Source organism: Phyllobates terribilis, unplaced genomic scaffold (assembly GCF_046119375.1).
Source record: "Phyllobates terribilis strain yellow unplaced genomic scaffold, ASM4611937v1 Scaffold_779__1_contigs__length_684578, whole genome shotgun sequence".
In the NCBI taxonomy this organism is placed as follows: domain Eukaryota; kingdom Metazoa; phylum Chordata; class Amphibia; order Anura; family Dendrobatidae; genus Phyllobates; species Phyllobates terribilis.
Window position 1 is genome coordinate 454,706 of NW_027363539.1, and position 27,243 is coordinate 481,948.

The 27,243-nt window shown below is 43.2% G+C and overlaps 17 non-coding genes across 17 annotated transcripts; all 17 read right to left on the reverse strand.

Annotated features, from left to right (window-relative positions):
* Positions 1-539: 539 nt before the first annotated feature.
* Positions 540-738, reverse strand: LOC141239925 (U2 spliceosomal RNA). Its single transcript, XR_012305269.1, has one exon. It is a non-coding gene; the product is annotated as a U2 spliceosomal RNA (small nuclear RNA).
* A 2,443-nt stretch (positions 739-3,181) lies between these two features.
* LOC141239707 (U2 spliceosomal RNA) lies at positions 3,182-3,372 on the reverse strand. The gene has a single exon (XR_012305060.1). It is a non-coding gene; the product is annotated as a U2 spliceosomal RNA (small nuclear RNA).
* A 1,114-nt stretch (positions 3,373-4,486) lies between these two features.
* Positions 4,487-4,677, reverse strand: LOC141239708 (U2 spliceosomal RNA). The gene has a single exon (XR_012305061.1). It is a non-coding gene; the product is annotated as a U2 spliceosomal RNA (small nuclear RNA).
* A 1,115-nt stretch (positions 4,678-5,792) lies between these two features.
* Positions 5,793-5,983, reverse strand: LOC141239709 (U2 spliceosomal RNA). The gene has a single exon (XR_012305062.1). It is a non-coding gene; the product is annotated as a U2 spliceosomal RNA (small nuclear RNA).
* Positions 5,984-7,098: 1,115 nt separating this feature from the next.
* LOC141239923 (U2 spliceosomal RNA) lies at positions 7,099-7,290 on the reverse strand. Its single transcript, XR_012305267.1, has one exon. It is a non-coding gene; the product is annotated as a U2 spliceosomal RNA (small nuclear RNA).
* Positions 7,291-9,728: 2,438 nt separating this feature from the next.
* On the reverse strand, positions 9,729-9,919 carry LOC141239710 (U2 spliceosomal RNA). Its single transcript, XR_012305063.1, has one exon. It is a non-coding gene; the product is annotated as a U2 spliceosomal RNA (small nuclear RNA).
* Positions 9,920-11,034: 1,115 nt separating this feature from the next.
* On the reverse strand, positions 11,035-11,227 carry LOC141239947 (U2 spliceosomal RNA). The gene has a single exon (XR_012305286.1). It is a non-coding gene; the product is annotated as a U2 spliceosomal RNA (small nuclear RNA).
* A 2,438-nt stretch (positions 11,228-13,665) lies between these two features.
* On the reverse strand, positions 13,666-13,864 carry LOC141239926 (U2 spliceosomal RNA). Its single transcript, XR_012305270.1, has one exon. It is a non-coding gene; the product is annotated as a U2 spliceosomal RNA (small nuclear RNA).
* A 2,443-nt stretch (positions 13,865-16,307) lies between these two features.
* LOC141239711 (U2 spliceosomal RNA) lies at positions 16,308-16,498 on the reverse strand. The gene has a single exon (XR_012305064.1). It is a non-coding gene; the product is annotated as a U2 spliceosomal RNA (small nuclear RNA).
* A 1,114-nt stretch (positions 16,499-17,612) lies between these two features.
* On the reverse strand, positions 17,613-17,803 carry LOC141239713 (U2 spliceosomal RNA). Its single transcript, XR_012305066.1, has one exon. It is a non-coding gene; the product is annotated as a U2 spliceosomal RNA (small nuclear RNA).
* Positions 17,804-18,918: 1,115 nt separating this feature from the next.
* LOC141239714 (U2 spliceosomal RNA) lies at positions 18,919-19,109 on the reverse strand. The gene has a single exon (XR_012305067.1). It is a non-coding gene; the product is annotated as a U2 spliceosomal RNA (small nuclear RNA).
* A 1,115-nt stretch (positions 19,110-20,224) lies between these two features.
* Positions 20,225-20,415, reverse strand: LOC141239715 (U2 spliceosomal RNA). The gene has a single exon (XR_012305068.1). It is a non-coding gene; the product is annotated as a U2 spliceosomal RNA (small nuclear RNA).
* A 1,108-nt stretch (positions 20,416-21,523) lies between these two features.
* On the reverse strand, positions 21,524-21,714 carry LOC141239716 (U2 spliceosomal RNA). Its single transcript, XR_012305069.1, has one exon. It is a non-coding gene; the product is annotated as a U2 spliceosomal RNA (small nuclear RNA).
* Positions 21,715-22,829: 1,115 nt separating this feature from the next.
* On the reverse strand, positions 22,830-23,020 carry LOC141239717 (U2 spliceosomal RNA). The gene has a single exon (XR_012305070.1). It is a non-coding gene; the product is annotated as a U2 spliceosomal RNA (small nuclear RNA).
* Positions 23,021-24,135: 1,115 nt separating this feature from the next.
* Positions 24,136-24,326, reverse strand: LOC141239865 (U2 spliceosomal RNA). Its single transcript, XR_012305212.1, has one exon. It is a non-coding gene; the product is annotated as a U2 spliceosomal RNA (small nuclear RNA).
* A 1,115-nt stretch (positions 24,327-25,441) lies between these two features.
* On the reverse strand, positions 25,442-25,632 carry LOC141239718 (U2 spliceosomal RNA). Its single transcript, XR_012305071.1, has one exon. It is a non-coding gene; the product is annotated as a U2 spliceosomal RNA (small nuclear RNA).
* Positions 25,633-26,747: 1,115 nt separating this feature from the next.
* Positions 26,748-26,939, reverse strand: LOC141239915 (U2 spliceosomal RNA). The gene has a single exon (XR_012305259.1). It is a non-coding gene; the product is annotated as a U2 spliceosomal RNA (small nuclear RNA).
* Positions 26,940-27,243: the final 304 nt, after the last annotated feature.

The following is a 27,243-nucleotide window of genomic DNA, read 5'->3' on the forward strand; positions in this document are numbered from 1 at the left end:
CTGCAGGCATTAAATGAAAGAAGTCAGTGTTCCAGCAGAAGGAGACAACGTTTCAGAAAAGGCATTGTAGCAAACCAAAAAAGAAATTTTAAGCGCAGCAGAGTAACCAGCGCACATACCTGTTAGCTCAGGTGAGTTTAAAAGGCTGCTGTTGATAACAAGGGCATTTGCTAAATAGATGGTGTGTGTGCAACAATATACTGAAAGGTCAATTATATTGTGCAGCTTATCTCACCACCTGTAGTTATTTAGGTGAAAGCTCCAAAATGCTTGCCTAATATGTCTGTTTATCCAAAAGGAAGTAAAAAGGGAGAGCTAGAAAGATAGCATTGCATCACATTACATGGCAATGCAATGCACAGTTGCTGAAGTTGAACCAAAATGAGCTTGTAATCTGGCTTCTGCAACTTTGAACATGAAAAATCCAATGAGGAGAAGAAAAGCAAAGCCAAAGAGTCCATCCCAAAATCCGACAAACAAGCAAAATGAACAAAAAACATTGAATTCAATTCTTTCTGATTTTAGAAACTGCATTAAAGAAGGGGTGCACCGGTCCTGGAGATACTGCAATACCAGGTCAATGCGTGGAGTGGACAGAGCAAGCTCTTTTTCCATCTCCCTGTTCTAAAAATCCATTTAATATATGGTCCCCAGATAGGGGACGTATCAGATATTAAACTGATAAGAACAGATTTTTTTTTTTTTTTTTTTTTTGTTCCAAACACTCAGAAATTAAGTTTTATAATCTTAAATCATATATCACCAAACTCAAGATTTTAGTTCCATCATCGTGTTTAGATATTATATTTATATTTTTTAATTTGAATTAATATATATAAAGTTAAACATAACAATTCCTTTGCAGTTTCAACAGTTTCCAAACAAATCACAACTGACATTACTTCACCCGGTTTCCCAAACTAAATATCCCCTTTTTCTCTTTTACTTTCCTCCCAACAAAACCCCTTAACTTCTTTTCTTCCTCCTCATGCTCTAACCGCATCTGTTCCCAATCATACTCTTCCTCATCATCTCTGAAAGTCACCACCTTCTCCAAAACTTTACCCTTTTCCTCTTTTACTTCTTTCTTTTCACCAGATACTTTCCTTGATCCACAATTTTCCTGTACCGTTACCTTTTTCTTCAATTTCACCTTTAAACTTTCAACTTCTTTTCCCTGCTTATTCTCCTCTATAATTATCGCATCAACTTCCTTCTTCATTTTATCACCAATATCTTCCTTTTGTCCTCCAAAGTTCTTTTCAAAAGTTCCTTTGCTGCTTTCCATGTAACAATACCCAGAACTCCCGTTTAACATAATCCTCCCATTATGCAAATTTTCTTCTCCTGTTGTCCACACCAAAAAACGTCTCTTTCCGTTCCAAATACCAACTTTGTTCCTGTATAATTTCTGAAACTTTACCATCTTACATTTAGATTCCAAAAAAACCATTATCTCCTCTATTTCCACAAACGGATTGTCCATGTAAATTATCACACTCTTCGGTTTCCCCATGAATGATGCACTTACTCCAATTTTCCCAGAATCCTCTTCACTCCAGCCTTTGAAAAAATGAATGCACTTTTCCTCAGAAACTAGAATCACATCACAAACTTTACCTTTCTTTATTTCTTGCATACAGTAGATATCCTTCTCCAAAACTTCATATTTCCTCAAAATTTCCAGAATCCATTTTTCTTCCAAAAAAGTTTCTTCCGTCTCCCGTTTCACAAAAAAATGTAAGCATCTCTTCTTTTTCCAAAACTCCATCTCAACGATCCGTTTTCCTTCCGTTTTTTCCTTTTAATCCTCCAAATGTTGCCACCACAGCTATGTGTGGCGACAGTTGCCCCCCACAGCTATGTGTGGTGACAAGGTGATCGCCTCTCGTTGCCCAGGGACTAATCCGACTCCCTAATAGCAGCAGGGGGGTTTAGCTCCACCGATAAGTGTAGCGATCCCCCCAGGCCAAGGAGTCGGGTACCCCAAGCGCCTCCCAGCCAAGACCAAGGCAGAAACCGCTAGATCACTGCACTTGATCTTAGCCAAAAGGCCGAGAAGCGATAACCAGAATTGGTTTCAAACTACGGAGCCACCCAAGGATCCTGAAAAGTCCATTTGTGGAGATGAGCTCCTGGACTCCCGTTAAGAAGACATGTTGTCAACCTCTAGATCCCTTACATGCCTGCACTTTTCGGCTTGCTGCTGCTGCAATCCACGCGTTTTAGATCTGCATAACTCCACCTCTTTAAACACAGCACCTTCACCCCCTGCTGTTCCCACCCGCCTCAACACCGTTGGAAGGGAGGAGAACCAATTAAGGCGGGGGGTGGGGTGGAACGAGCAGCTGTCTACCCTTAGCAGGAGGGCTCCTGATTACATACCTCTCCTGCTGCTGCTGCTGCTGGCTGTCCAGCAGCAGACTGAAGGTGGCTGCTGCTGTGCACAGGTATATAAAGGCTCAGAGCCTATTATGAAACGCGCAGCCAGCGTTCCATTGCCACATTCCATCTACTGCAGGCAGGATACCTGGCTGGCTGAATGTCGCTGAGAAGCTCACAGAGACCGCCATAAGCAACAGTTTAACAGAATGCCACAGACTAATCAACCAAACTTTTTGGGTTGGGTTCTCTTTTATAGTCTGCAGGCATTAAATGAAAGAAGTCAGTGTTCCAGCAGAAGGAGACAACGTTTCAGAAAAGGCATTGTAGCAAACCAAAAAAGAAATTTTAAGCGCAGCAGAGTAACCAGCGCACATACCTGTTAGCTCAGGTGAGTTTAAAAGGCTGCTGTTGATAACAAGGGCATTTGCTAAATAGATGGTGTGTGTGCAACAATATACTGAAAAGTCAATTATATTGTGCAGCTTATCTCACCACCTGTAGTTATTTAGGTGAAAGCTCCAAAATGCTTGCCTAATATGTCTGTTTATCCAAAAGGAAGTAAAAAGGGAGAGCTAGAAAGATAGCATTGCATCACATTACATGGCAATGCAATGCACAGTTGCTGAAGTTGAACCAAAATGAGCTTGTAATCTGGCTTCTGCAACTTTGAACATGAAAAATCCAATGAGGAGAAGAAAAGCAAAGCCAAAGAGTCCATCCCAAAATCCGACAAACAAGCAAAATGAACAAAAAACATTGAATTCAATTCTTTCTGATTTTAGAAACTGCATTAAAGAAGGGGTGCACCGGTCCTGGAGATACTGCAATACCAGGTCAATGCGTGGAGTGGACAGAGCAAGCTCTTTTTCCATCTCCCTGTTCTAAAAATCCATTTAATATATGGTCCCCAGATAGGGGACGTATCAGATATTAAACTGATAAGAACAGATACTACACTTGATCTTAGCCAAAAGGCCGAGAAGCGATAACCAGAATTGGTTTCAAACTACGGAGCCACCCAAGGATCCTGAAAAGTCCATTTGTGGAGATGAGCTCCTGGACTCCCGTTAAGAAGACATGTTGTCAACCTCTAGATCCCTTACATGCCTGCAATTTTCGGCTTGCTGCTGCTGCAATCCACGCGTTTTAGATCTGCATAACTCCACCTCTTTAAACACAGCACCTTCACCCCCTGCTGTTCCCACCCGCCTCAACACCGTTGGAAGGGAGGAGAACCAATTAAGGCGGGGGGTGGGGTGGAACGAGCAGCTGTCTACCCTTAGCAGGAGGGCTCCTGATTACATACCTCTCCTGCTGCTGCTGCTGCTGGCTGTCCAGCAGCAGACTGAAGGTGGCTGCTGCTGTGCACAGGTATATAAAGGCTCAGAGCCTATTATGACACGCGCAGCCAGCGTTCCATTGCCACATTCCATCTACTGCAGGCAGGATACCTGGCTGGCTGAATGTCGCTGAGAAGCTCACAGAGACCGCCATAAGCAACAGTTTAACAGAATGCCACAGACTAATCAACCAAACTTTTTGGGTTGGGTTCTCTTTTATAGTCTGCAGGCATTAAATGAAAGAAGTCAGTGTTCCAGCAGAAGAGACAACGTTTCAGAAAAGGCATTGTAGCAAACCAAAAAAGAAATTTTAAGCGCAGCAGAGTAACCAGCGCACATACCTGTTAGCTCAGGTGAGTTTAAAAGGCTGCTGTTGATAACAAGGGCATTTGCTAAATAGATGGTGTGTGTGCAACAATATACTGAAAGGTCAATTATATTGTGCAGCTTATCTCACCACCTGTAGTTATTTAGGTGAAAGCTCCAAAATGCTTGCCTAATATGTCTGTTTATCCAAAAGGAAGTAAAAAGGGAGAGCTAGAAAGATAGCATTGCATCACATTACATGGCAATGCAATGCACAGTTGCTGAAGTTGAACCAAAATGAGCTTGTAATCTGGCTTCTGCAACTTTGAACATGAAAAATCCAATGAGGAAAACAAAAGCAAAGCCAAAGAGTCCATCCCAAAATCCGACAAACAAGCAAAATGAACAAAAAACATTGAATTCAATTCTTTCTGATTTTAGAAACTGCATTAAAGAAGGGGTGCACCGGTCCTGGAGATACTGCAATACCAGGTCAATGCGTGGAGTGGACAGAGCAAGCTCTTTTTCCATCTCCCTGTTCTAAAAATCCATTTAATATATGGTCCCCAGATAGGGGACGTATCAGATATTAAACTGATAAGAACAGATACTACACTTGATCTTAGCCAAAAGGCCGAGAAGCGATAACCAGAATTGGTTTCAAACTACGGAGCCACCCAAGGATCCTGAAAAGTCCATTTGTGGAGATGAGCTCCTGGACTCCCGTTAAGAAGACATGTTGTCAACCTCTAGATCCCTTACATGCCTGCACTTTTCGGCTTGCTGCTGCTGCAATCCACGCGTTTTAGATCTGCGTAACTCCACCTCTTTAAACACAGCACCTTCACCCCCTGCTGTTCCCACCCGCCTCAACACCGTTGGAAGGGAGGAGAACCAATTAAGGCGGGGGGTGGGGTGGAACGAGCAGCTGTCTACCCTTAGGAGGAGGGCTCCTGATTACATACCTCTCCTGCTGCTGCTGCTGCTGGCTGTCCAGCAGCAGACTGAAGGTGGCTGCTGCTGTGCACAGGTATATAAAGGCTCAGAGCCTATTATGACACGCGCAGCCAGCGTTCCATTGCCACATTCCATCTACTGCAGGCAGGATACCTGGCTGGCTGAATGTCGCTGAGAAGCTCACAGAGACCGCCATAAGCAACAGTTTAACAGAATGCCACAGACTAATCAACCAAACTTTTTGGGTTGGGTTCTCTTTTATAGTCTGCAGGCATTAAATGAAAGAAGTCAGTGTTCCAGCAGAAGGAGACAACGTTTCAGAAAAGGCATTGTAGCAAACCAAAAAAGAAATTTTAAGCGCAGCAGAGTAACCAGCGCACATACCTGTTAGCTCAGGTGAGTTTAAAAGGCTGCTGTTGATAACAAGGGCATTTGCTAAATAGATGGTGTGTGTGCAACAATATACTGAAAGGTCAATTATATTGTGCAGCTTATCTCACCACCTGTAGTTATTTAGGTGAAAGCTCCAAAATGCTTGCCTAATATGTCTGTTTATCCAAAAGGAAGTAAAAAGGGAGAGCTAGAAAGATAGCATTGCATCACATTACATGGCAATGCAATGCACAGTTGCTGAAGTTGAACCAAAATGAGCTTGTAATCTGGCTTCTGCAACTTTGAACATGAAAAATCCAATGAGGAGAAGAAAAGCAAAGCCAAAGAGTCCATCCCAAAATCCGACAAACAAGCAAAATGAACAAAAAACATTGAATTCAATTCTTTCTGATTTTAGAAACTGCATTAAAGAAGGGGTGCACCGGTCCTGGAGATACTGCAATACCAGGTCAATGCGTGGAGTGGACAGAGCAAGCTCTTTTTCCATCTCCCTGTTCTAAAAATCCATTTAATATATGGTCCCCAGATAGGGGACGTATCAGATATTAAACTGATAAGAACAGATACTACACTTGATCTTAGCCAAAAGGCCGAGAAGCGATAACCAGAATTGGTTTCAAACTACGGAGCCACCCAAGGATCCTGAAAAGTCCATTTGTGGAGATGAGCTCCTGGACTCCCGTTAAGAAGACATGTTGTCAACCTCTAGATCCCTTACATGCCTGCACTTTTCGGCTTGCTGCTGCTGCAATCCACGCGTTTTAGATCTGCATAACTCCACCTCTTTAAACACAGCACCTTCACCCCCTGCTGTTCCCACCCGCCTCAACACCGTTGGAAGGGAGGAGAACCAATTAAGGCGGGGGGTGGGGTGGAACGAGCAGCTGTCTACCCTTAGCAGGAGGGCTCCTGATTACATACCTCTCCTGCTGCTGCTGCTGCTGGCTGTCCAGCAGCAGACTGAAGGTGGCTGCTGCTGTGCACAGGTATATAAAGGCTCAGAGCCTATTATGACACGCGCAGCCAGCGTTCCATTGCCACATTCCATCTACTGCAGGCAGGATACCTGGCTGGCTGAATGTCGCTGAGAAGCTCACAGAGACCGCCATAAGCAACAGTTTAACAGAATGCCACAGACTAATCAACCAAACTTTTTGGGTTGGGTTCTCTTTTATAGTCTGCAGGCATTAAATGAAAGAAGTCAGTGTTCCAGCAGAAGGAGACAACGTTTCAGAAAAGGCATTGTAGCAAACCAAAAAAGAAATTTTAAGCGCAGCAGAGTAACCAGCGCACATACCTGTTAGCTCAGGTGAGTTTAAAAGGCTGCTGTTGATAACAAGGGCATTTGCTAAATAGATGGTGTGTGTGCAACAATATACTGAAAGGTCAATTATATTGTGCAGCTTATCTCACCACCTGTAGTTATTTAGGTGAAAGCTCCAAAATGCTTGCCTAATATGTCTGTTTATCCAAAAGGAAGTAAAAAGGGAGAGCTAGAAAGATAGCATTGCATCACATTACATGGCAATGCAATGCACAGTTGCTGAAGTTGAACCAAAATGAGCTTGTAATCTGGCTTCTGCAACTTTGAACATGAAAAATCCAATGAGGAGAAGAAAAGCAAAGCCAAAGAGTCCATCCCAAAATCCGACAAACAAGCAAAATGAACAAAAAACATTGAATTCAATTCTTTCTGATTTTAGAAACTGCATTAAAGAAGGGGTGCACCGGTCCTGGAGATACTGCAATACCAGGTCAATGCGTGGAGTGGACAGAGCAAGCTCTTTTTCCATCTCCCTGTTCTAAAAATCCATTTAATATATGGTCCCCAGATAGGGGACGTATCAGATATTAAACTGATAAGAACAGATTTTTTTTTTTTTTTTTTTTCCAAACACTCAGAAATTAAGTTTTATAATCTTAAATCATATATCACTAAACTCAAGATTTTAGTTCCATCATCGTGTTTAGATATTATATTTATATTTTTTCATTTGAATTAATATATATAAAGTTAAACATAACAATTCCTTTACAGTTTCAACAGTTTCCAAACAAATCACAACTGACATTACTTCACCCGGTTTCCCAAACTAAATATCCCCTTTTTCCCTTTTACTTTCCTCCCAACAAAACCCCTTAACTTCTTTTCTTCCTCCTCATGCTCTAACCGCATCTGTTCCCAATCATACTCTTCCTCATCATCTCTGAAAGTCACCACCTTCTCCAAAACTTTACCCTTTTCCTCTTTTACTTCTTTCTTTTCACCAGATACTTTCCTTGATCCACAATTTTCCTGTACCGTTACCTTTTTCTTCACCTTTAAACTTTCAACTTCTTTTCCCTGCTTATTCTCCTCTATAATTATCGCATCAACTTCCTTCTTCATTTTATCACCAATATCTTCCTTTTGTCCTCCAAAGTTCTTTTCAAAAGTTCCTTTGCTGCTTTCCATGTAACAATACCCAGAACTCCCGTTTACCATAATCCTCCCATTATGCAAATTTTCTTCTCCTGTTGTCCACACCAAAAAACGTCTATTTCCGTTCCAAATACCAACTTTGTTCCTGTATAATTTCTGAAACTTTACCATCTTACATTTAGATTCCAAAAAAACCATTATCTCCTCTATTTCCACAAACGGATTGTCCATGTAAATTATCACACTCTTCGGTTTCCCCATGAATGATGCACTTACTCCAATTTTCCCAGAATCCTCTTCACTCCAGCATTTGAAAAAATGAATGCACTTTTCCTCAGAAACTAGAGTCACATCACAAACTTTACCTTGCTTTATTTCTTGCATACAGTAGATATCCTTCTCCAAAACTTCATGTTTCCTCAAAATTTCCAGAATCCATTTTTCTTCCAAAAAAGTTTCTTCCGTCTCCCGTTTCACAAAAAAACGTAAGCATCTCTTCTTTTTCCAAAACTCCATCTCAACAATCCGTTTTCCTTCCGTTTTTCCTTTTAATCCTCCAAATGTTGCCACCACAGCTATGTGTGGCGACAGTTGCCCCCCACAGCTATGTGTGGTGACAAGGTGATCGCCTCTCGTTGCCCAGGGACTAATCCGACTCCCTAATAGCAGCAGGGGGGTTTAGCTCCACCGATGAGTGTAGCGATCCCCCCAGGCCAAGGAGCCGGGCACCCCAAGCACCTCCCAGTCAAGACCAAGGCAGCAACCGCTAGATCACTGCACTTGATCTTAGCCAAAAGGCCGAGAAGCGATAACCAGAATTGGTTTCAAACTACGGAGCCACCCAAGGATCCTGAAAAGTCCATTTGTGGAGATGAGCTCCTGGACTCCCGTTAAGAAGACATGTTGTCAACCTCTAGATCCCTTACATGCCTGCACTTTTCGGCTTGCTGCTGCTGCAATCCACGCGTTTTAGATCTGCATAACTCCACCTCTTTAAACACAGCACCTTCACCCCCTGCTGTTCCCACCCGCCTCAACACCGTTGGAAGGGAGGAGAACCAATTAAGGCGGGGGGTGGGGTGGAACGAGCAGCTGTCTACCCTTAGCAGGAGGGCTCCTGATTACATACCTCTCCTGCTGCTGCTGCTGCTGGCTGTCCAGCAGCAGACTGAAGGTGGCTGCTGCTGTGCACAGGTATATAAAGGCTCAGAGCCTATTATGACACGCGCAGCCAGCGTTCCATTGCCACATTCCATCTACTGCAGGCAGGATACCTGGCTGGCTGAATGTCGCTGAGAAGCTCACAGAGACCGCCATAAGCAACAGTTTAACAGAATGCCACAGACTAATCAACCAAACTTTTTGGGTTGGGTTCTCTTTTATAGTCTGCAGGCATTAAATGAAAGAAGTCAGTGTTCCAGCAGAAGGAGACAACGTTTCAGAAAAGGCATTGTAGCAAACCAAAAAAGAAATTTTAAGCGCAGCAGAGTAACCAGCGCACATACCTGTTAGCTCAGGTGAGTTTAAAAGGCTGCTGTTGATAACAAGGGCATTTGCTAAATAGATGGTGTGTGTGCAACAATATACTGAAAGGTCAATTATATTGTGCAGCTTATCTCACCACCTGTAGTTATTTAGGTGAAAGCTCCAAAATGCTTGCCTAATATGTCTGTTTATCCAAATGGAAGTAAAAAGGGAGAGCTAGAAAGATAGCATTGCATCACATTACATGGCAATGCAATGCACAGTTGCTGAAGTTGAACCAAAATGAGCTTGTAATCTGGCTTCTGCAACTTTGAACATGAAAAATCCAATGAGGAGAAGAAAAGAAAAGCCAAAGAGTCCATCCCAAAATCCGACAAACAAGCAAAATGAACAAAAAACATTGAATTCAATTCTTTCTGATTTTAGAAACTGCATTAAAGAAGGGGTGCACCGGTCCTGGAGATACTGCAATACCAGGTCAATGCGTGGAGTGGACAGAGCAAGCTCTTTTTCCATCTCCCTGTTCTAAAAATCCATTTAATATATGGTCCCCAGATAGGGGACGTATCAGATATTAAACTGATAAGAACAGATACTACACTTGATCTTAGCCAAAAGGCCGAGAAGCGATAACCAGAATTGGTTTCAAACTACGGAGCCACCCAAGGATCCTGAAAAGTCCATTTGTGGAGATGAGCTCCTGGACTCCCGTTAAGAAGACATGTTGTCAACCTCTAGATCCCTTACATGCCTGCACTTTTCGGCTTGCTGCTGCTGCAATCCACGCATTTTAGATCTGCATAACTCCACCTCTTTAAACACAGCACCTTCACCCCCTGCTGTTCCCACCCGCCTCAACACCGTTGGAAGGGAGGAGAACCAATTAAGGCGGGGGGTGGGGTGGAACGAGCAGCTGTCTACCCTTAGCAGGAGGGCTCCTGATTACATACCTCTCCTGCTGCTGCTGCTGCTGGCTGTCCAGCAGCAGACTGAAGGTGGCTGCTGCTGTGCACAGGTATATAAAGGCTCAGAGCCTATTATGACACGCGCAGCCAGCGTTCCATTGCCACATTCCATCTACTGCAGGCAGGATACCTGGCTGGCTGAATGTCGCTGAGAAGCTCACAGAGACCGCCATAAGCAACAGTTTAACAGAATGCCACAGACTAATCAACCAAACTTTTTGGGTTGGGTTCTCTTTTATAGTCTGCAGGCATTAAATGAAAGAAGTCAGTGTTCCAGCAGAAGGAGACAACGTTTCAGAAAAGGCATTGTAGCAAACCAAAAAAGAAATTTTAAGCGCAGCAGAGTAACCAGCGCACATACCTGTTAGCTCAGGTGAGTTTAAAAGGCTGCTGTTGATAACAAGGGCATTTGCTAAATAGATGGTGTGTGTGCAACAATATACTGAAAGGTCAATTATATTGTGCAGCTTATCTCACCACCTGTAGTTATTTAGGTGAAAGCTCCAAAATGCTTGCCTAATATGTCTGTTTATCCAAAAGGAAGTAAAAAGGGAGAGCTAGAAAGATAGCATTGCATCACATTACATGGCAATGCAATGCACAGTTGCTGAAGTTGAACCAAAATGAGCTTGTAATCTGGCTTCTGCAACTTTGAACATGAAAAATCCAATGAGGAGAAGAAAAGCAAAGCCAAAGAGTCCATCCCAAAATCCGACAAACAAGCAAAATGAACAAAAAACATTGAATTCAATTCTTTCTGATTTTAGAAACTGCATTAAAGAAGGGGTGCACCGGTCCTGGAGATACTGCAATACGAGGTCAATGCGTGGAGTGGACAGAGCAAGCTCTTTTTCCATCTCCCTGTTCTAAAAATCCATTTAATATATGGTCCCCAGATAGGGGACGTATCAGATATTAAACTGATAAGAACAGATTTTTTTTTTTTTTTTTTTTTCCAAACACTCAGAAATTAAGTTTTATAATCTTAAATCATATATCACTAAACTCAAGATTTTAGTTCCATCATCGTGTTTAGATATTATATTTATATTTTTTCATTTGAATTAATATATATAAAGTTAAACATAACAATTCCTTTACAGTTTCAACAGTTTCCAAACAAATCACAACTGACATTACTTCACCCGGTTTCCCAAACTAAATATCCCCTTTTTCCCTTTTACTTTCCTCCCAACAAAACCCCTTAACTTCTTTTCTTCCTCCTCATGCTCTAACCGCATCTGTTCCCAATCATACTCTTCCTCATCATCTCTGAAAGTCACCACCTTCTCCAAAACTTTACCCTTTTCCTCTTTTACTTCTTTCTTTTCACCAGATACTTTCCTTGATCCACAATTTTCCTGTACCGTTACCTTTTTCTTCACCTTTAAACTTTCAACTTCTTTTCCCTGCTTATTCTCCTCTATAATTATCGCATCAACTTCCTTCTTCATTTTATCACCAATATCTTCCTTTTGTCCTCCAAAGTTCTTTTCAAAAGTTCCTTTGCTGCTTTCCATGTAACAATACCCAGAACTCCCGTTTACCATAATCCTCCCATTATGCAAATTTTCTTCTCCTGTTGTCCACACCAAAAAACGTCTCTTTCCGTTCCAAATACCAACTTTGTTCCTGTATAATTTCTGAAACTTTACCATCTTACATTTAGATTCCAAAAAAACCATTATCTCCTCTATTTCCACAAACGGATTGTCCATGTAAATTATCACACTCTTCGGTTTCCCCATGAATGATGCACTTACTCCAATTTTCCCAGAATCCTCTTCACTCCAGCATTTGAAAAAATGAATGCACTTTTCCTCAGAAACTAGAGTCACATCACAAACTTTACCTTGCTTTATTTCTTGCATACAGTAGATATCCTTCTCCAAAACTTCATGTTTCCTCAAAATTTCCAGAATCCATTTTTCTTCCAAAAAAGTTTCTTCCGTCTCCCGTTTCACAAAAAAACGTAAGCATCTCTTCTTTTTCCAAAACTCCATCTCAACAATCCGTTTTCCTTCCGTTTTTCCTTTTAATCCTCCAAATGTTGCCACCACAGCTATGTGTGGCGACAGTTGCCCCCCACAGCTATGTGTGGTGACAAGGTGATCGCCTCTCGTTGCCCAGGGACTAATCCGACTCCCTAATAGCAGCAGGGGGGTTTAGCTCCACCGATGAGTGTAGCGATCCCCCCAGGCCAAGGAGCCGGGCACCCCAAGCACCTCCCAGTCAAGACCAAGGCAGCAACCGCTAGATCACTGCACTTGATCTTAGCCAAAAGGCCGAGAAGCGATAACCAGAATTGGTTTCAAACTACGGAGCCACCCAAGGATCCTGAAAAGTCCATTTGTGGAGATGAGCTCCTGGACTCCCGTTAAGAAGACATGTTGTCAACCTCTAGATCCCTTACATGCCTGCACTTTTCGGCTTGCTGCTGCTGCAATCCACGCGTTTTAGATCTGCATAACTCCACCTCTTTAAACACAGCACCTTCACCCCCTGCTGTTCCCACCCGCCTCAACACCGTTGGAAGGGAGGAGAACCAATTAAGGCGGGGGGTGGGGTGGAACGAGCAGCTGTCTACCCTTAGCAGGAGGGCTCCTGATTACATACCTCTCCTGCTGCTGCTGCTGCTGGCTGTCCAGCAGCAGACTGAAGGTGGCTGCTGCTGTGCACAGGTATATAAAGGCTCAGAGCCTATTATGACACGCGCAGCCAGCGTTCCATTGCCACATTCCATCTACTGCAGGCAGGATACCTGGCTGGCTGAATGTCGCTGAGAAGCTCACAGAGACCGCCATAAGCAACAGTTTAACAGAATGCCACAGACTAATCAACCAAACTTTTTGGGTTGGGTTCTCTTTTATAGTCTGCAGGCATTAAATGAAAGAAGTCAGTGTTCCAGCAGAAGGAGACAACGTTTCAGAAAAGGCATTGTAGCAAACCAAAAAAGAAATTTTAAGCGCAGCAGAGTAACCAGCGCACATACCTGTTAGCTCAGGTGAGTTTAAAAGGCTGCTGTTGATAACAAGGGCATTTGCTAAATAGATGGTGTGTGTGCAACAATATACTGAAAGGTCAATTATATTGTGCAGCTTATCTCACCACCTGTAGTTATTTAGGTGAAAGCTCCAAAATGCTTGCCTAATATGTCTGTTTATCCAAAAGGAAGTAAAAAGGGAGAGCTAGAAAGATAGCATTGCATCACATTACATGGCAATGCAATGCACAGTTGCTGAAGTTGAACCAAAATGAGCTTGTAATCTGGCTTCTGCAACTTTGAACATGAAAAATCCAATGAGGAGAAGAAAAGCAAAGCCAAAGAGTCCATCCCAAAATCCGACAAACAAGCAAAATGAACAAAAAACATTGAATTCAATTCTTTCTGATTTTAGAAACTGCATTAAAGAAGGGGTGCACCGGTCCTGGAGATACTGCAATACCAGGTCAATGCGTGGAGTGGACAGAGCAAGCTCTTTTTCCATCTCCCTGTTCTAAAAATCCATTTAATATATGGTCCCCAGATAGGGGACGTATCAGATATTAAACTGATAAGAACAGATTTTTTTTTTTTTTTTTTTTTTGTTCCAAACACTCAGAAATTAAGTTTTATAATCTTAAATCATATATCACCAAACTCAAGATTTTAGTTCCATCATCGTGTTTAGATATTATATTTATATTTTTTAATTTGAATTAATATATATAAAGTTAAACATAACAATTCCTTTGCAGTTTCAACAGTTTCCAAACAAATCACAACTGACATTACTTCACCCGGTTTCCCAAACTAAATATCCCCTTTTTCTCTTTTACTTTCCTCCCAACAAAACCCCTTAACTTCTTTTCTTCCTCCTCATGCTCTAACCGCATCTGTTCCCAATCATACTCTTCCTCATCATCTCTGAAAGTCACCACCTTCTCCAAAACTTTACCCTTTTCCTCTTTTACTTCTTTCTTTTCACCAGATACTTTCCTTGATCCACAATTTTCCTGTACCGTTACCTTTTTCTTCAATTTCACCTTTAAACTTTCAACTTCTTTTCCCTGCTTATTCTCCTCTATAATTATCGCATCAACTTCCTTCTTCATTTTATCACCAATATCTTCCTTTTGTCCTCCAAAGTTCTTTTCAAAAGTTCCTTTGCTGCTTTCCATGTAACAATACCCAGAACTCCCGTTTAACATAATCCTCCCATTATGCAAATTTTCTTCTCCTGTTGTCCACACCAAAAAACGTCTCTTTCCGTTCCAAATACCAACTTTGTTCCTGTATAATTTCTGAAACTTTACCATCTTACATTTAGATTCCAAAAAAACCATTATCTCCTCTATTTCCACAAACGGATTGTCCATGTAAATTATCACACTCTTCGGTTTCCCCATGAATGATGCACTTACTCCAATTTTCCCAGAATCCTCTTCACTCCAGCCTTTGAAAAAATGAATGCACTTTTCCTCAGAAACTAGAATCACATCACAAACTTTACCTTTCTTTATTTCTTGCATACAGTAGATATCCTTCTCCAAAACTTCATATTTCCTCAAAATTTCCAGAATCCATTTTTCTTCCAAAAAAGTTTCTTCCGTCTCCCGTTTCACAAAAAAATGTAAGCATCTCTTCTTTTTCCAAAACTCCATCTCAACGATCCGTTTTCCTTCCGTTTTTTCCTTTTAATCCTCCAAATGTTGCCACCACAGCTATGTGTGGCGACAGTTGCCCCCCACAGCTATGTGTGGTGACAAGGTGATCGCCTCTCGTTGCCCAGGGACTAATCCGACTCCCTAATAGCAGCAGGGGGGTTTAGCTCCACCGATAAGTGTAGCGATCCCCCCAGGCCAAGGAGTCGGGTACCCCAAGCGCCTCCCAGCCAAGACCAAGGCAGAAACCGCTAGATCACTGCACTTGATCTTAGCCAAAAGGCCGAGAAGCGATAACCAGAATTGGTTTCAAACTACGGAGCCACCCAAGGATCCTGAAAAGTCCATTTGTGGAGATGAGCTCCTGGACTCCCGTTAAGAAGACATGTTGTCAACCTCTAGATCCCTTACATGCCTGCACTTTTCGGCTTGCTGCTGCTGCAATCCACGCGTTTTAGATCTGCATAACTCCACCTCTTTAAACACAGCACCTTCACCCCCTGCTGTTCCCACCCGCCTCAACACCGTTGGAAGGGAGGAGAACCAATTAAGGCGGGGGGTGGGGTGGAACGAGCAGCTGTCTACCCTTAGCAGGAGGGCTCCTGATTACATACCTCTCCTGCTGCTGCTGCTGCTGGCTGTCCAGCAGCAGACTGAAGGTGGCTGCTGCTGTGCACAGGTATATAAAGGCTCAGAGCCTATTATGAAACGCGCAGCCAGCGTTCCATTGCCACATTCCATCTACTGCAGGCAGGATACCTGGCTGGCTGAATGTCGCTGAGAAGCTCACAGAGACCGCCATAAGCAACAGTTTAACAGAATGCCACAGACTAATCAACCAAACTTTTTGGGTTGGGTTCTCTTTTATAGTCTGCAGGCATTAAATGAAAGAAGTCAGTGTTCCAGCAGAAGGAGACAACGTTTCAGAAAAGGCATTGTAGCAAACCAAAAAAGAAATTTTAAGCGCAGCAGAGTAACCAGCGCACATACCTGTTAGCTCAGGTGAGTTTAAAAGGCTGCTGTTGATAACAAGGGCATTTGCTAAATAGATGGTGTGTGTGCAACAATATACTGAAAAGTCAATTATATTGTGCAGCTTATCTCACCACCTGTAGTTATTTAGGTGAAAGCTCCAAAATGCTTGCCTAATATGTCTGTTTATCCAAAAGGAAGTAAAAAGGGAGAGCTAGAAAGATAGCATTGCATCACATTACATGGCAATGCAATGCACAGTTGCTGAAGTTGAACCAAAATGAGCTTGTAATCTGGCTTCTGCAACTTTGAACATGAAAAATCCAATGAGGAGAAGAAAAGCAAAGCCAAAGAGTCCATCCCAAAATCCGACAAACAAGCAAAATGAACAAAAAACATTGAATTCAATTCTTTCTGATTTTAGAAACTGCATTAAAGAAGGGGTGCACCGGTCCTGGAGATACTGCAATACCAGGTCAATGCGTGGAGTGGACAGAGCAAGCTCTTTTTCCATCTCCCTGTTCTAAAAATCCATTTAATATATGGTCCCCAGATAGGGGACGTATCAGATATTAAACTGATAAGAACAGATACTACACTTGATCTTAGCCAAAAGGCCGAGAAGCGATAACCAGAATTGGTTTCAAACTACGGAGCCACCCAAGGATCCTGAAAAGTCCATTTGTGGAGATGAGCTCCTGGACTCCCGTTAAGAAGACATGTTGTCAACCTCTAGATCCCTTACATGCCTGCAATTTTCGGCTTGCTGCTGCTGCAATCCACGCGTTTTAGATCTGCATAACTCCACCTCTTTAAACACAGCACCTTCACCCCCTGCTGTTCCCACCCGCCTCAACACCGTTGGAAGGGAGGAGAACCAATTAAGGCGGGGGGTGGGGTGGAACGAGCAGCTGTCTACCCTTAGCAGGAGGGCTCCTGATTACATACCTCTCCTGCTGCTGCTGCTGCTGGCTGTCCAGCAGCAGACTGAAGGTGGCTGCTGCTGTGCACAGGTATATAAAGGCTCAGAGCCTATTATGACACGCGCAGCCAGCGTTCCATTGCCACATTCCATCTACTGCAGGCAGGATACCTGGCTGGCTGAATGTCGCTGAGAAGCTCACAGAGACCGCCATAAGCAACAGTTTAACAGAATGCCACAGACTAATCAACCAAACTTTTTGGGTTGGGTTCTCTTTTATAGTCTGCAGGCATTAAATGAAAGAAGTCAGTGTTCCAGCAGAAGAGACAACGTTTCAGAAAAGGCATTGTAGCAAACCAAAAAAGAAATTTTAAGCGCAGCAGAGTAACCAGCGCACATACCTGTTAGCTCAGGTGAGTTTAAAAGGCTGCTGTTGATAACAAGGGCATTTGCTAAATAGATGGTGTGTGTGCAACAATATACTGAAAGGTCAATTATATTGTGCAGCTTATCTCACCACCTGTAGTTATTTAGGTGAAAGCTCCAAAATGCTTGCCTAATATGTCTGTTTATCCAAAAGGAAGTAAAAAGGGAGAGCTAGAAAGATAGCATTGCATCACATTACATGGCAATGCAATGCACAGTTGCTGAAGTTGAACCAAAATGAGCTTGTAATCTGGCTTCTGCAACTTTGAACATGAAAAATCCAATGAGGAGAAGAAAAGCAAAGCCAAAGAGTCCATCCCAAAATCCGACAAACAAGCAAAATGAACAAAAAACATTGAATTCAATTCTTTCTGATTTTAGAAACTGCATTAAAGAAGGGGTGCACCGGTCCTGGAGATACTGCAATACCAGGTCAATGCGTGGAGTGGACAGAGCAAGCTCTTTTTCCATCTCCCTGTTCTAAAAATCCATTTAATATATGGTCCCCAGATAGGGGACGTATCAGATATTAAACTGATAAGAACAGATACTACACTTGATCTTAGCCAAAAGGCCGAGAAGCGATAACCAGAATTGGTTTCAAACTACGGAGCCACCCAAGGATCCTGAAAAGTCCATTTGTGGAGATGAGCTCCTGGACTCCCGTTAAGAAGACATGTTGTCAACCTCTAGATCCCTTACATGCCTGCACTTTTCGGCTTGCTGCTGCTGCAATCCACGCGTTTTAGATCTGCATAACTCCACCTCTTTAAACACAGCACCTTCACCCCCTGCTGTTCCCACCCGCCTCAACACCGTTGGAAGGGAGGAGAACCAATTAAGGCGGGGGGTGGGGTGGAACGAGCAGCTGTCTACCCTTAGCAGGAGGGCTCCTGATTACATACCTCTCCTGCTGCTGCTGCTGCTGGCTGTCCAGCAGCAGACTGAAGGTGGCTGCTGCTGTGCACAGGTATATAAAGGCTCAGAGCCTATTATGACACGCGCAGCCAGCGTTCCATTGCCACATTCCATCTACTGCAGGCAGGATACCTGGCTGGCTGAATGTCGCTGAGAAGCTCACAGAGACCGCCATAAGCAACAGTTTAACAGAATGCCACAGACTAATCAACCAAACTTTTTGGGTTGGGTTCTCTTTTATAGTCTGCAGGCATTAAATGAAAGAAGTCAGTGTTCCAGCAGAAGGAGACAACGTTTCAGAAAAGGCATTGTAGCAAACCAAAAAAGAAATTTTAAGCGCAGCAGAGTAACCAGCGCACATACCTGTTAGCTCAGGTGAGTTTAAAAGGCTGCTGTTGATAACAAGGGCATTTGCTAAATAGATGGTGTGTGTGCAACAATATACTGAAAGGTCAATTATATTGTGCAGCTTATCTCACCACCTGTAGTTATTTAGGTGAAAGCTCCAAAATGCTTGCCTAATATGTCTGTTTATCCAAAAGGAAGTAAAAAGGGAGAGCTAGAAAGATAGCATTGCATCACATTACATGGCAATGCAATGCACAGTTGCTGAAGTTGAACCAAAATGAGCTTGTAATCTGGCTTCTGCAACTTTGAACATGAAAAATCCAATGAGGAGAAGAAAAGCAAAGCCAAAGAGTCCATCCCAAAATCCGACAAACAAGCAAAATGAACAAAAAACATTGAATTCAATTCTTTCTGATTTTAGAAACTGCATTAAAGAAGGGGTGCACCGGTCCTGGAGATACTGCAATACCAGGTCAATGCGTGGAGTGGACAGAGCAAGCTCTTTTTCCATCTCCCTGTTCTAAAAATCCATTTAATATATGGTCCCCAGATAGGGGACGTATCAGATATTAAACTGATAAGAACAGATACTACACTTGATCTTAGCCAAAAGGCCGAGAAGCGATAACCAGAATTGGTTTCAAACTACGGAGCCACCCAAGGATCCTGAAAAGTCCATTTGTGGAGATGAGCTCCTGGACTCCCGTTAAGAAGACATGTTGTCAACCTCTAGATCCCTTACATGCCTGCACTTTTCGGCTTGCTGCTGCTGCAATCCACGCGTTTTAGATCTGCATAACTCCACCTCTTTAAACACAGCACCTTCACCCCCTGCTGTTCCCACCCGCCTCAACACCGTTGGAAGGGAGGAGAACCAATTAAGGCGGGGGGTGGGGTGGAACGAGCAGCTGTCTACCCTTAGCAGGAGGGCTCCTGATTACATACCTCTCCTGTTGCTGCTGCTGCTGGCTGTCCAGCAGCAGACTGAAGGTGGCTGCTGCTGTGCACAGGTATATAAAGGCTCAGAGCCTATTATGACACGCGCAGCCAGCGTTCCATTGCCACATTCCATCTACTGCAGGCAGGATACCTGGCTGGCTGAATGTCGCTGAGAAGCTCACAGAGACCGCCATAAGCAACAGTTTAACAGAATGCCACAGACTAATCAACCAAACTTTTTGGGTTGGGTTCTCTTTTATAGTCTGCAGGCATTAAATGAAAGAAGTCAGTGTTCCAGCAGAAGGAGACAACGTTTCAGAAAAGGCATTGTAGCAAACCAAAAAAGAAATTTTAAGCGCAGCAGAGTAACCAGCGCACATACCTGTTAGCTCAGGTGAGTTTAAAAGGCTGCTGTTGATAACAAGGGCATTTGCTAAATAGATGGTGTGTGTGCAACAATATACTGAAAGGTCAATTATATTGTGCAGCTTATCTCACCACCTGTAGTTATTTAGGTGAAAGCTCCAAAATGCTTGCCTAATATGTCTGTTTATCCAAAAGGAAGTAAAAAGGGAGAGCTAGAAAGATAGCATTGCATCACATTACATGGCAATGCAATGCACAGTTGCTGAAGTTGAACCAAAATGAGCTTGTAATCTGGCTTCTGCAACTTTGAACATGAAAAATCCAATGAGGAGAAGAAAAGCAAAGCCAAAGAGTCCATCCCAAAATCCGACAAACAAGCAAAATGAACAAAAAACATTGAATTCAATTCTTTCTGATTTTAGAAACTGCATTAAAGAAGGGGTGCACCGGTCCTGGAGATACTGCAATACCAGGTCAATGCGTGGAGTGGACAGAGCAAGCTCTTTTTCCATCTCCCTGTTCTAAAAATCCATTTAATATATGGTCCCCAGATAGGGGACGTATCAGATATTAAACTGATAAGAACAGATACTACACTTGATCTTAGCCAAAAGGCCGAGAAGCGATAACCAGAATTGGTTTCAAACTACGGAGCCACCCAAGGATCCTGAAAAGTCCATTTGTGGAGATGAGCTCCTGGACTCCCGTTAAGAAGACATGTTGTCAACCTCTAGATCCCTTACATGCCTGCACTTTTCGGCTTGCTGCTGCTGCAATCCACGCGTTTTAGATCTGCATAACTCCACCTCTTTAAACACAGCACCTTCACCCCCTGCTGTTCCCACCCGCCTCAACACCGTTGGAAGGGAGGAGAACCAATTAAGGCGGGGTGGAACGAGCAGCTGTCTACCCTTAGCAGGAGGGCTCCTGATTACATACCTCTCCTGCTGCTGCTGCTGCTGGCTGTCCAGCAGCAGACTGAAGGTGGCTGCTGCTGTGCACAGGTATATAAAGGCTCAGAGCCTATTATGACACGCGCAGCCAGCGTTCCATTGCCACATTCCATCTACTGCAGGCAGGATACCTGGCTGGCTGAATGTCGCTGAGAAGCTCACAGAGACCGCCATAAGCAACAGTTTAACAGAATGCCACAGACTAATCAACCAAACTTTTTGGGTTGGGTTCTCTTTTATAGTCTGCAGGCATTAAATGAAAGAAGTCAGTGTTCCAGCAGAAGGAGACAACGTTTCAGAAAAGGCATTGTAGCAAACCAAAAAATAAATTTTAAGCGCAGCAGAGTAACCAGCGCACATACCTGTTAGCTCAGGTGAGTTTAAAAGGCTGCTGTTGATAACAAGGGCATTTGCTAAATAGATGGTGTGTGTGCAACAATATACTGAAAGGTCAATTATATTGTGCAGCTTATCTCACCACCTGTAGTTATTTAGGTGAAAGCTCCAAAATGCTTGCCTAATATGTCTGTTTATCCAAAAGGAAGTAAAAAGGGAGAGCTAGAAAGATAGCATTGCATCACATTACATGGCAATGCAATGCACAGTTGCTGAAGTTGAACCAAAATGAGCTTGTAATCTGGCTTCTGCAACTTTGAACATGAAAAATCCAATGAGGAGAAGAAAAGCAAAGCCAAAGAGTCCATCCCAAAATCCGACAAACAAGCAAAATGAACAAAAAACATTGAATTCAATTCTTTCTGATTTTAGAAACTGCATTAAAGAAGGGGTGCACCGGTCCTGGAGATACTGCAATACCAGGTCAATGCGTGGAGTGGACAGAGCAAGCTCTTTTTCCATCTCCCTGTTCTAAAAATCCATTTAATATATGGTCCCCAGATAGGGGACGTATCAGATATTAAACTGATAAGAACAGATACTACACTTGATCTTAGCCAAAAGGCCGAGAAGCGATAACCAGAATTGGTTTCAAACTACGGAGCCACCCAAGGATCCTGAAAAGTCCATTTGTGGAGATGAGCTCCTGGACTCCCGTTAAGAAGACATGTTGTCAACCTCTAGATCCCTTACATGCCTGCACTTTTCGGCTTGCTGCTGCTGCAATCCACGCGTTTTAGATCTGCATAACTCCACCTCTTTAAACACAGCACCTTCACCCCCTGCTGTTCCCACCCGCCTCAACACCGTTGGAAGGGAGGAGAACCAATTAAGGCGGGGGGTGGGGTGGAACGAGCAGCTGTCTACCCTTAGCAGGAGGGCTCCTGATTACATACCTCTCCTGCTGCTGCTGCTGCTGGCTGTCCAGCAGCAGACTGAAGGTGGCTGCTGCTGTGCACAGGTATATAAAGGCTCAGAGCCTATTATGACACGCGCAGCCAGCGTTCCATTGCCACATTCCATCTACTGCAGGCAGGATACCTGGCTGGCTGAATGTCGCTGAGAAGCTCACAGAGACCGCCATAAGCAACAGTTTAACAGAATGCCACAGACTAATCAACCAAACTTTTTGGGTTGGGTTCTCTTTTATAGTCTGCAGGCATTAAATGAAAGAAGTCAGTGTTCCAGCAGAAGGAGACAACGTTTCAGAAAAGGCATTGTAGCAAACCAAAAAAGAAATTTTAAGCGCAGCAGAGTAACCAGCGCACATACCTGTTAGCTCAGGTGAGTTTAAAAGGCTGCTGTTGATAACAAGGGCATTTGCTAAATAGATGGTGTGTGTGCAACAATATACTGAAAGGTCAATTATATTGTGCAGCTTATCTCACCACCTGTAGTTATTTAGGTGAAAGCTCCAAAATGCTTGCCTAATATGTCTGTTTATCCAAAAGGAAGTAAAAAGGGAGAGCTAGAAAGATAGCATTGCATCACATTACATGGCAATGCAATGCACAGTTGCTGAAGTTGAACCAAAATGAGCTTGTAATCTGGCTTCTGCAACTTTGAACATGAAAAATCCAATGAGGAGAAGAAAAGCAAAGCCAAAGAGTCCATCCCAAAATCCGACAAACAAGCAAAATGAACAAAAAACATTGAATTCAATTCTTTCTGATTTTAGAAACTGCATTAAAGAAGGGGTGCACCGGTCCTGGAGATACTGCAATACCAGGTCAATGCGTGGAGTGGACAGAGCAAGCTCTTTTTCCATCTCCCTGTTCTAAAAATCCATTTAATATATGGTCCCCAGATAGGGGACGTATCAGATATTAAACTGATAAGAACAGATACTACACTTGATCTTAGCCAAAAGGCCGAGAAGCGATAACCAGAATTGGTTTCAAACTACGGAGCCACCCAAGGATCCTGAAAAGTCCATTTGTGGAGATGAGCTCCTGGACTCCCGTTAAGAAGACATGTTGTCAACCTCTAGATCCCTTACATGCCTGCACTTTTCGGCTTGCTGCTGCTGCAATCCACGCGTTTTAGATCTGCATAACTCCACCTCTTTAAACACAGCACCTTCACCCCCTGCTGTTCCCACCCGCCTCAACACCGTTGGAAGGGAGGAGAACCAATTAAGGCGGGGGGTGGGGTGGAACGAGCAGCTGTCTACCCTTAGCAGGAGGGCTCCTGATTACATACCTCTCCTGCTGCTGCTGCTGCTGGCTGTCCAGCAGCAGACTGAAGGTGGCTGCTGCTGTGCACAGGTATATAAAGGCTCAGAGCCTATTATGACACGCGCAGCCAGCGTTCCATTGCCACATTCCATCTACTGCAGGCAGGATACCTGGCTGGCTGAATGTCGCTGAGAAGCTCACAGAGACCGCCATAAGCAACAGTTTAACAGAATGCCACAGACTAATCAACCAAACTTTTTGGGTTGGGTTCTCTTTTATAGTCTGCAGGCATTAAATGAAAGAAGTCAGTGTTCCAGCAGAAGGAGACAACGTTTCAGAAAAGGCATTGTAGCAAACCAAAAAAGAAATTTTAAGCGCAGCAGAGTAACCAGCGCACATACCTGTTAGCTCAGGTGAGTTTAAAAGGCTGCTGTTGATAACAAGGGCATTTGCTAAATAGATGGTGTGTGTGCAACAATATACTGAAAGGTCAATTATATTGTGCAGCTTATCTCACCACCTGTAGTTATTTAGGTGAAAGCTCCAAAATGCTTGCCTAATATGTCTGTTTATCCAAAAGGAAGTAAAAAGGGAGAGCTAGAAAGATAGCATTGCATCACATTACATGGCAATGCAATGCACAGTTGCTGAAGTTGAACCAAAATGAGCTTGTAATCTGGCTTCTGCAACTTTGAACATGAAAAATCCAATGAGGAGAAGAAAAGCAAAGCCAAAGAGTCCATCCCAAAATCCGACAAACAAGCAAAATGAACAAAAAACATTGAATTCAATTCTTTCTGATTTTAGAAACTGCATTAAAGAAGGGGTGCACCTGTCCTGGAGATACTGCAATACCAGGTCAATGCGTGGAGTGGACAGAGCAAGCTCTTTTTCCATCTCCCTGTTCTAAAAATCCATTTAATATATGGTCCCCAGATAGGGGACGTATCAGATATTAAACTGATAAGAACAGATACTACACTTGATCTTAGCCAAAAGGCCGAGAAGCGATAACCAGAATTGGTTTCAAACTACGGAGCCACCCAAGGATCCTGAAAAGTCCATTTGTGGAGATGAGCTCCTGGACTCCCGTTAAGAAGACATGTTGTCAACCTCTAGATCCCTTACATGCCTGCACTTTTCGGCTTGCTGCTGCTGCAATCCACGCGTTTTAGATCTGCATAACTCCACCTCTTTAAACACAGCACCTTCACCCCCTGCTGTTCCCACCCGCCTCAACACCGTTGGAAGGGAGGAGAACCAATTAAGGCGGGGGGTGGGGTGGAACGAGCAGCTGTCTACCCTTAGCAGGAGGGCTCCTGATTACATACCTCTCCTGCTGCTGCTGCTGCTGGCTGTCCAGCAGCAGACTGAAGGTGGCTGCTGCTGTGCACAGGTATATAAAGGCTCAGAGCCTATTATGACACGCGCAGCCAGCGTTCCATTGCCACATTCCATCTACTGCAGGCAGGATACCTGGCTGGCTGAATGTCGCTGAGAAGCTCACAGAGACCGCCATAAGCAACAGTTTAACAGAATGCCACAGACTAATCAACCAAACTTTTTGGGTTGGGTTCTCTTTTATAGTCTGCAGGCATTAAATGAAAGAAGTCAGTGTTCCAGCAGAAGGAGACAACGTTTCAGAAAAGGCATTGTAGCAAACCAAAAAAGAAATTTTAAGCGCAGCAGAGTAACCAGCGCACATACCTGTTAGCTCAGGTGAGTTTAAAAGGCTGCTGTTGATAACAAGGGCATTTGCTAAATAGATGGTGTGTGTGCAACAATATACTGAAAGGTCAATTATATTGTGCAGCTTATCTCACCACCTGTAGTTATTTAGGTGAAAGCTCCAAAATGCTTGCCTAATATGTCTGTTTATCCAAAAGGAAGTAAAAAGGGAGAGCTAGAAAGATAGCATTGCATCACATTACATGGCAATGCAATGCACAGTTGCTGAAGTTGAACCAAAATGAGCTTGTAATCTGGCTTCTGCAACTTTGAACATGAAAAATCCAATGAGGAGAAGAAAAGCAAAGCCAAAGAGTCCATCCCAAAATCCGACAAACAAGCAAAATGAACAAAAAACATTGAATTCAATTCTTTCTGATTTTAGAAACTGCATTAAAGAAGGGGTGCACCGGTCCTGGAGATACTGCAATACCAGGTCAATGCGTGGAGTGGACAGAGCAAGCTCTTTTTCCATCTCCCTGTTCTAAAAATCCATTTAATATATGGTCCCCAGATAGGGGACGTATCAGATATTAAACTGATAAGAACAGATACTACACTTGATCTTAGCCAAAAGGCCGAGAAGCGATAACCAGAATTGGTTTCAAACTACGGAGCCACCCAAGGATCCTGAAATGTCCATTTGTGGAGATGAGCTCCTGGACTCCCGTTAAGAAGACATGTTGTCAACCTCTAGATCCCTTACATGCCTGCACTTTTCGGCTTGCTGCTGCTGCAATCCACGCGTTTTAGATCTGCATAACTCCACCTCTTTAAACACAGCACCTTCACCCCCTGCTGTTCCCACCCGCCTCAACACCGTTGGAAGGGAGGAGAACCAATTAAGGCGGGGGGTGGGGTGGAACGAGCAGCTGTCTACCCTTAGCAGGAGGGCTCCTGATTACATACCTCTCCTGCTGCTGCTGCTGCTGGCTGTCCAGCAGCAGACTGAAGGTGGCTGCTGCTGTGCACAGGTATATAAAGGCTCAGAGCCTATTATGACACGCGCAGCCAGCGTTCCATTGCCACATTCCATCTACTGCAGGCAGGATACCTGGCTGGCTGAATGTCGCTGAGAAGCTCACAGAGACCGCCATAAGCAACAGTTTAACAGAATGCCACAGACTAATCAACCAAACTTTTTGGGTTGGGTTCTCTTTTATAGTTTGCAGGCATTAAATGAAAGAAGTCAGTGTTCCAGCAGAAGGAGACAACGTTTCAGAAAAGGCATTGTAGCAAACCAAAAAAGAAATTTTAAGCGCAGCAGAGTAACCAGCGCACATACCTGTTAGCTCAGGTGAGTTTAAAAGGCTGCTGTTGATAACAAGGGCATTTGCTAAATAGATGGTGTGTGTGCAACAATATACTGAAAGGTCAATTATATTGTGCAGCTTATCTCACCACCTGTAGTTATTTAGGTGAAAGCTCCAAAATGCTTGCCTAATATGTCTGTTTATCCAAAAGGAAGTAAAAAGGGAGAGCTAGAAAGATAGCATTGCATCACATTACATGGCAATGCAATGCACAGTTGCTGATGTTGAACCAAAATGAGCTTGTAATCTGGCTTCTGCAACTTTGAACATGAAAAATCCAATGATGAGAAGAAAAGCAAAGCCAAAGAGTCCATCCCAAAATCCGACAAACAAGCAAAATGAACAAAAAACATTGAATTCAATTCTTTCTGATTTTAGAAACTGCATTAAAGAAGGGGTGCACCGGTCCTGGAGATACTGCAATACCAGGTCAATGCGTGGAGTGGACAGAGCAAGCTCTTTTACCATCTCCCTGTTCTAAAAATCCATTTAATATATGGTCCCCAGATAGGGGACGTATCAGATATTAAACTGATAAGAACAGATCAGGTTTCAACATAATTTATTAAGTGCATAAAAGATGGTTTACAATCAAAAACAACAACACAAACAGTACATTATTAAAACACAGAATTCCACCCATAAAAACCCCATATACGATTAGCATCCCTCCTCCCAATACATTTGACATCCCTCAAGTAATAAATATACATCTGGCTAAAAGCAATTTTAAGACAATCCTTCACAGAAATAGCATCACGTTTAAAAAGTAAAATATTGCGTGCCTTCCAAAGGGCGTCTTTAAAACAGTTAATCATACACCAACATATACAATACTGTTGAGGGGTCGGACATTTAAAAAGGCCATATAAAACATATTCATGGTTA